Here is a 9,087-nt window from a genome sequence, read left to right on the forward strand (position 1 = left end):
TGATGTGGCTTAGAAATGAAAAGGAAAAAGTATGAAAAATCTTTAACATCAATGGTTAAGTCAAAGCAGATTATGTGACAAGAATATTTTTTTTCAGTGCTAACCATAGAAACTTTAAACGATGATTTTTGGCCAATTATCATATTAAGTTTTATTTGTTTTTCCTTAAGGCGTTGTTCTCAACTCGGGAGCTTCTAGGTCGACATTTTCGTGCTTCTCATGGAAATCAGCTATTTAGCTTGAAGGACCTCAGTTAGGGTTCTCAACTTAAGCAAAAAAAGGCACTGCCGAGCATTGAGCAATCCAAGATCAAGAACAAATCTTGAAGAAACCATGTGTTCGAGTCCTAGAAAGGCAGGGTCACGTATTGACATTCGGTTAAGCATTTTGATTTTTACTTCTTTAGTCTCTTTTGCTAAATATGGGAGCCCAAGCTAAGGTCCTTTAAGCAAAAAAGCCGCCTTTCCGATTCAGTACACAATAGCTGAAGGGCACAGGGCTAAAGGGCTGGACACAAATATTCTAATAGCAATATGTTTGATTCCAATGGACCAGCATCTGAACAATAATCAAAGACTAAACATCCATAACAATCATAAGTATTGTCAATACAACAGCTTTTTCAAGTTTGGATGGCTGGTGTCAGGGTGTTCGGCATGGGTACTGTGATCAGTGATCACGGCATTGACAGGAAAACTCAAAAATCTCCCGGAGATCACCAGTTTTTACACCCTAGGAAACCTACCTGTTATGATCAGAAATCGACTTCAGACAATATCATTCTTTGAAAGTGCTCAGTGGGTTGCTGTTTATAAGGTTCTTTTTGATAAAATATGCTCATTCAACATCTCCATTTTGTTTTACAATCATCTATGTGCCTTAGGAAAGAGATGGTGGGCGGGACCATAAGTTGTCAAGTGCAGACATACGTCAAGGGCGCCAATTTCTCATTAAAATAGTGAAAATACAAATTTTCTGCCCTAACAAAATAAGTCAAAAGAAGCCTAAAATGCATGAAAATGTGAAAACAGACCAAAGATGCAAATGATGCAAATAGAGGTTCAGGATGCAAAAAGATGCACTTAAGGGCCTAGGATGCACATAAATGTTATTTGGGTAAGTTTGAGAACATTACTCATAATAGTCTCTAACAATCAATAGCTAGTTTAGGTTGGTGTCAACACAACAAGTCTGACCTACTGCATCAACATCTACACACTCCTACATAAAATGGAGCCTTGAGGAACACCAAACTAGACATCATGTATGTCACTAAGGGATTCCTAGACCTTAGCCAATTGCTTCCTTCGACAAATGAGCTTCTTAAACCAATTGAGAACCTTGCCTTAGATCTCAATCCATTGGAGGATGTTAAAATAAAAGACCATGATCTGCCTTGTCAAAGGCCTTGGCAAAATCAAGATAAACGATATCAACTGACGCATGCCTTTCCAGTCCCTCAATGACCTGCTCTAAATACTCAATTAGTTGGGTGACCGTGATAAAATGTGCTCGGAACCCATATTGGCGAGGAGGAATGACTTCATTGACTTCGATAGACTCTACAAGTTTGGACTTCATGATCTTCTCAAACACCTTCACAGTATTCAGAGAAATTAGCCTATGGTTACTGGGGAGCGATTTTTCTCTCCCTTTGAAAATTGGAGCAACATGAGCTAACTTCAGCTTCACGTTTTTGGACCAGTAAGGGATGTTGTCCACCAACCACTTCTGAGCCACCTTGGAGGCTTGTGCTAGTGCCCCATATTGTTGGATCACCGCATTCCCATCTGGATAGCTGGCCTGAACACTGGGCAACAAGTTTCCACGAAGGCCTTCATGTAGTCATTCCCCATGGGCCTGCATCAGACCGGGAACCAGACCAGGGGGGGGGTCTAACCATCAGAAGCCACAAAGGCCAGGGACATGACGGAGGCAAGGTGCTGAGTGGCGCTAAGTGTTCGAACGGCCACATCAACTTAGCCAAAGCTCAGAAATCTCTGTCGGAGTTATTCCAGAATCAAAAAGTGCGCAGATCGAAGTTCGTTTGCCTCGTTCTGAAGTTATTTCCTTGGACAATTTTCCACCTAGAGAGCTGAATTGTCTTTTCTTTACTTCATTTCTGCTTCTATTTTATCGGATATATTTAGGAATTGCCTGTTTGAGAGCGCAACCTTTAACAATTAAGCAAAAACTAAGTGTAAAGATTTTTTCCGAACGCCCGGTATTCCAATGGTCGCATGACTTGCATATATAAAGCATTTTTAAACTTTATTTGAATCCTGGGCTTGTTTTTTCGTATCTTTATTTGGATATTGAGGTCCTTTTTATGTATAATTTTGAGAACCTTAATCATAAGGATAACAATACGCCTAATATTCTAACCTATGTTGAATAGGAATGAACTTATGAGACGTGCTGTGCACGTGATGGTCTAGTTTCGGTGGAAACAGGAAGTTTATTGAACACATAGAGAGGTTAGGCGAATTAGAGAACTCAATGTAAACCATAGATGAAGAACCAAAACTTCCCTAGTCTAGTATTCTTTTGTTAGTTCCATCCGCAGATATCAAGGTTGCGACACTTGAACGAGTTTTTGATGGTGATTTCATCTATTTCTCAAGGTGAAATGACTTGGGCCTATAGAAGTTAGTATCAAAACGGTTCCAGGATAACTCGACCCAGCGGACAACTCGATCCAGGGCAACTTGACCCAGGGCAACTCGATCCAGGGCAACTCGACCCACCGGACAACTCGACCCAGGACAAGTCAACCCACCGGACAACTCGACCCAGTACAATAATTAAACACAACATTGTGACCAAAAAAGAACGTGATTATGGAATAAAACTAAAGCTTGATGAGTCAATATTTGATTTGCATGCCAAAATGTTAGCATCAATAAGGCATTAAATAAAAGATCAATTTTGATTAAAACATTCCCAACCTTGATTTTCACACCATGATTGATTTAAACGTAACTTGCTTTTAAAGATCAATTGATGAATTGTCTAAAAACTTGCAAATTTCGACATGTTTTGCATCACAGTTTCAATTTTGCTCCATAAGTATGAACTATTTGTAAGCCATTATATTGGGCTTAATTTTTGTTCTGGGTCGAGTTGTCCTCGAACCGTTTTTGTTACTTACTTCTTTAGGCCCAAGTCATTTCACCTTGACAAATAGCTGAGATAAAGCACTCAGAGTAACCATATTTGATCCAGAAACCGGCATGGTATTTATTAACTTGGGAGCCCAAGCTAGGAGACGGAGGCTTTTTTGTTTTTTTTTGTTTTTTCACGGGCTTTTCTGACCGCTACAGGGAATGTACGTAATCCCCAGTTTTGATTTCAAAGATTTTGAAATAATGAAATATCTTGAAACTTTTACTTATTAATTTAAAATTTTGCAAAATTTGTTCCATGTTGTCATTTTACGTGTCTTCTTGCGTTTAGTATGGCTTACATCTTTGCGTTAGAGAAATGAAACCAAAATGCAACTCATAATGTTAGACAAAAAACTTTCCTGCGTTTTCGGAAAAGCATTTGTAAAAATAAGACACTTAAAAGTAACAAAAATGAGTCCACAAACAGCATTTTAGGCTTTAAGGAACCTTTTATGTAAGTTAATAAGAAAAATTGTGGCAGTGTATGAAATGAATTGCTTCCCGCTCTAATGTCCCAACAGTCCGAGCGAGCCTGAGGCGGTTAGTTCCGTCGATTAAAAAGCTTAAGAGATTTGGTTGGTGGGTATCTAATTAATATTTTTTACTGAAATATGAGCCTAGGGGTCTTTGTTTTGACTGAGAACTATAACATTCATAACTCAGGTCAGGACAGTGGTAATGTGTTATCGATCCAAACTTGACAAATCACAAACCTTCATTCAGCAATCATCATCATATATAGGCGTATAAACGCTTAGTGGATCTTCTTAGATACCTTTCATTCTCAACCCTTTCTGGTAACCTTCTAGTCTTTGTCTTTAACTTTTTGTCAATTGTCAATTACTAGGCTAGCGGTAGGTCGAAACCCCGTGAGTTAGCCTCAAACTGTAACCCTGGTTTATCTTTCGCCAAAATAGAGTCACCTTGTTGCTCAAACCTAGTTACTTATATAATATTGGGATCGGTTGGAGCCTTTACCAGGTGCAGGGCAAATGTTAAGAAAATTGCAGTGGGTAACTTTATCAAGGTGTATTTCCACGGACATGGCATTGAGAACTCCATAATTCCAGGCACGGTTCAGCATCCGGATTGGCATTCTTTCACTCAGTAAAATCTTTCGCTGTAATGAAACCCTCCAGGCGCTTTCTGAAGGCTATGCAAGTGGCTCTGGTGTACATAGTTCACGGACATGTTGGTGCCCACATTATCATGGGGAAATGCTAGACTTTTCTCTAACTGCCCCAATCTGCCAATCTTAATTTTACAAGAACCCTACACGTTTAAGGGAAAAAAGAAGTTAGACATCCCTAACTACACAACTTACATTTCAGAAACCAATCACCGAGCACTAACTGGTGTGCCAAAAAATATATTTTGCCATCAGATTCTGGACCTCTCAAGTCGGGACCTGGTGACCTGCTGCATCAAACAAAACCCATCAGACAGAGGCATCATTATTGCGTCATCTTACCTGGATATCTTGGACAAAGAGGTGATAAATGAAAATGTGTTAAAGTTGACGGCCTATGTAGAAGCACAAGGCCTGCCGCTAATAATTGGCTTAGACTCAAATGCTCACTCTGAGCTCTGGGGCTGTGACTCGGCCAATGCCAGGGGTGAAAAAATTGAAAACTGGATTTTCCAAAATGATTTGAGCATTTAGAATGTCGGAAATCAACCCACCTTTGTCTCAAGCCGAGCAAAGTCAATCATAGACATTACTTCAACACTGCAAATTATTACAACAAATAGGTTCCTGATCCTTGATCTAACCAAATGGTATGTGAACCCAAATGATCAATTTAGTGACCATAAAAGAATTTAATTTAAATACAAAAAAATCTTTAATCAGGAAATCAAGACAAGTAACTTCAAAAAATGCCAACTGGTCCAAATGAACGCGACTCTAGAGCTTACAAGCAGGAAAATCCACCCAATAAAAGTATGGGATAAATATTATAAGAAGCAAACAAGAAGCGTTGAGCCTTCAAAAAATTTTTTTTAACGCTCTTGCCGTTGCGTGTCCTATAGTTGTCTTAAAAAGATGAACAATAGGATGCAACCTAAATGGTGGACAGATGAAATAAGGAAACTACGAGTAGAATGTCGCAGATCTGCAAGAAGGAAATACCAAATCTCTAAGGAAGCTAATCAATTTGACTACAAAATGAAACGTAAGCTTCTTCAAAGGGAGATTCGTTCGTCCAGAAGAAGAACCTAGAAAGAGTTTTGCAACTCAATCGAGGGGCATAATAGCATGGCAAATCTTAAAAAATGCCTTGAAGGTAAATCCTCTCAAAAATTAGAAATGTTTACAAAAGCTGATAAAACTCTGACCAAACATGGAAATGAAGTAGCAAATGAAATGTTCAGTGCACACTTTTCGGGCTCTAAAACACAGAAAGTCGCCAGAAATTATAATATCCGTCCACTTGAAGTGAACAACCAAATTATTCCAAATCACTCCGAGGTTAGCTTCATAACCCCTTCCAAGGTCAAAGACGTTTTTAGGGAATCTCATCCCGATAATCGTCCGGACCCGATGGAATCAAACCAATAGTTCTACACCATTTAGATGGTATCACAATCAGTCACATCGTCAAAGTATGCAAGCTGCGCCTGCTCCCTGGCCATGTTCAAGAAGTATGGTGCAAAACAAAAGTAATTTTTCTTCCCAAACATGGCAAGGACAATTATCAAAACCCAAGGTCATTTCGACCAATCAGCCTGAGCTCTTTCCTCAAAAAAGGGCTTGAAAAGCTCATTTTATGGCAACTGGAGGACAATTGCTTGCTCGAGAATCCACTTTATGAACGGCAGCATGCCTTTCGAAAGCAAAAGAGCACAGACTCAGCCCTTTCTGAGGTCTGTGACAAAATTGAGTCTGGCATACTTCAAGGACAATTCACACTGGGTGTGTTCTAAGACATCCAGGATGCCAAACAGCATGAGGGAAAAGAATTTTCCTCCTACAATTGTGCAATGGTATGGATGCTACCTCCAAAACAGGATGGCAACGACACAAATTCAGGGAGAAGAGTTTGACGGATTCCTCACAATGGGACTCCGCAGGGTGGTGTGCTCTCGCCACTGTCGTGGAATCTTCCATTCGACTCGATTCTACGAAAACTTGACAAAGGCCCAGTACTCACTGTAGCCTTTGCAGACGACGCCTGCCTCCTATGGTTGATCTAATGCAAGATCATACAAAAAAAATCATTAAATGAGGCTCTCACACTGGCCTGAGTTTCAATGCCCCAAAAACGACGGCCATTGTGTTCACCAACAAACGGAAATTTACAAACAAAAGGATCTCCATCTATGGAGAGAAAATACCCTATTCCCAAGAAGTAAAGTATCTGGGTCAAACTTTTGATTCTAAACTAAAATGGAACAAACATGTTCAAATCAAGGTTGTGAACTGTAAAAAAGTAATGTATTATCTGAAAAGGGCAATAGGCAAAAACTGGGGGCCGAATCCCTAAACACGCCGGTGGGCCTTTACCGGCTTGGTGAGGCCCATCCTGTTGGACACCCAATAAGGGCTTGATGGATTGGAAAAAACAGGGTGTAATCTACTGTTAAACCGATGGGTCAAAAATTAAAGACAGGGCTGGATTCGGCCTAGTCATTTTTCGAAACAACAAAACATTACATCAAGACACAGCATATATGGGCCAAATGGCCACAGTTTTCCAAGCTGAGGTTCTTGCTCTTGAGCGGGCCTGTTTGTGGCTTCTCAGGCAAGGGAATCAAAGAATTATAATTAAAAGTGAGAGCGCTTCAGCCATTCAAGCTAGCCACGGGAAGTTGATCACATCCCGGAGCGTGCTCAAAGTATGGCAATTACTAGACCGACTTAGCAAGAATAACAAAGTGGCAATTCGATGGGTAAAAACCCACTATGGGCTGAAAGGCAACGAATTGGCAGATAAATTGACGAAACAAGGGGCTACACAAATCCGGCTTGGCCCTGAACCGTTTCTTCCAGTCTCATGAAATGTCTACAAAGAAGCAATCAAGAAAGGTATCAATAAACAATGGTCAAAATACTGGACTGTTCAATGAGAACGACGAGACTCCCTGGCATTTATTAGCTGAATGCCCAGGGTTAATAACTAGACGTTGGACAAGTTTGCAACATCGGACTCTGCCACATATGCCCAAATGGTCACTAAAGCAGCTCCTCGGATTCCTGAAGGAATCTATCATATGGAAGTTGCTGGATCTACGGGGGCAATAATGACTAAGGAGCTGGAATAAATCTTAATTGGGACACCATCTATCAGAACGCAGTTCTCAATCTACTGCCTGACTCCTAACAAACAAACAAATAAACAAACAAAAAAACTATCATGGGGATGGCAGCTAGCCTTCCCCTTCACCCGCCCTCAGAAGTGAATTTGAAAGGATTGGCTTCAGGGGAGTAGAGAGGACACATGGGCATGTCCTAGAAGTCCATGTTCTTGCTGAATAAAGTCTGGACCTTGTCATTGAAATGGGCGGGTAAAGGGCTCACAAGTGGAGGACTACCATCCTTGGCACATTGCCTGGATAGCACCGAGGTGCACAATAAATCCCCTCATGGGGCCCATCTGTTGCTGAACAATTGAGACATTTTCAACGACATTGAAGTGCCATTTTGTTTCCTTAATATTGTCAAGGTTAACATATCCGTATTTCACAATACCGGGTGTGCCATAAGTCCTCAGACACGTCTTTAATACCTTGTAGCTCGGTGATTAAGAAAGGTGTTTGACTTAATTGTAGGGGTTTCTTGTCATTTCTAGCTAAATCTTTTGTTTCAATAACTGATCTTAGTTTCCACTTGAGTTTGAAAACAATGATGGAAAAAATCTGCGAAAAATAGTTTTGTGGATCAAGGCTGGCGACAGCGCAAGGACCGTCGTGACCAACTTCAGCATCACCAGGAGCACCGTTTACAGGTTCAAGAATACATACGAGGTATGCCCATTCTAAAATCAGAATATCGAAATAACTCAAATATGCGGATGCGGGTGCGGAACTTATCTATTTACATTTTTCCACATCATCATCCTCGTTATCAATGCATTTATTAATCCGCTTCATCCATAACAAATATGCGGTTTTGAAGTCATCTTCTGATAGAAGTTTCCATACTGCCACAATCTAGACATGGCTTTCTGTGTCCCCAGTGATATTCTTCCAAGTAATGAGTGATTTGACCTTTGGGGAAAAAAAATCGCATGGGGGTCAAGTCTGGGCTATAGGGTGGATGTGGGATGTCCCAATTTGCTGGGAAGAATAAAACTGGGGATACAGTCAACCATGTCTGGAATGGGGCAGTGAGGAAACTTCTATCAGAAGATGACTTCAAAACCGCAAATTTGCCATGAATGAATCGGAGTAATGAAAGTATGAATAAAGACGGTGATTACGTGGAATAATTAAAAAGATAGATTGTTCTAAATTGTCTACTTCTCATCTTATTTTAATATCACTTGAACCTGCGACCCGTTGTTCTCCAAGTAGATCTTGTTGAAGTTATGGTACACCCGGCAATTACCCAAAAGTTAAAGAGCTTCTATTTTTCATACAAAGACCGCCCTTATGCTTGCCATTCGAGAAACCAAATTGATGATAGCAACTCAAAGAAAGCATCAGCTAATGAGATAAATGCAAAAGCAGATGATTCAAAACAATGTCCATGATACTACTAACGAGGTTTCTCTTTCTCCGCTAATGTTCCGGTGAAAAAAGGTCTCTTGGAGATTATAGTCGAAGCAAAGTAGTCGTTACTTCAAAACTGCCGTTGACTTTTAAACTTTGCATCAAAAGCTCATGCACAAACATCATTTTAATCAAAGGAGAGTAGTGTGAATGCAAAGCAAGTAGGAAAAGTTTTGTTCTTTCCTCCCCAGATGTCTAATTCCAAGAG

This window comes from Tigriopus californicus, chromosome 1 (assembly GCF_007210705.1).
Source record: "Tigriopus californicus strain San Diego chromosome 1, Tcal_SD_v2.1, whole genome shotgun sequence".
Classification (NCBI taxonomy): domain Eukaryota; kingdom Metazoa; phylum Arthropoda; class Copepoda; order Harpacticoida; family Harpacticidae; genus Tigriopus; species Tigriopus californicus.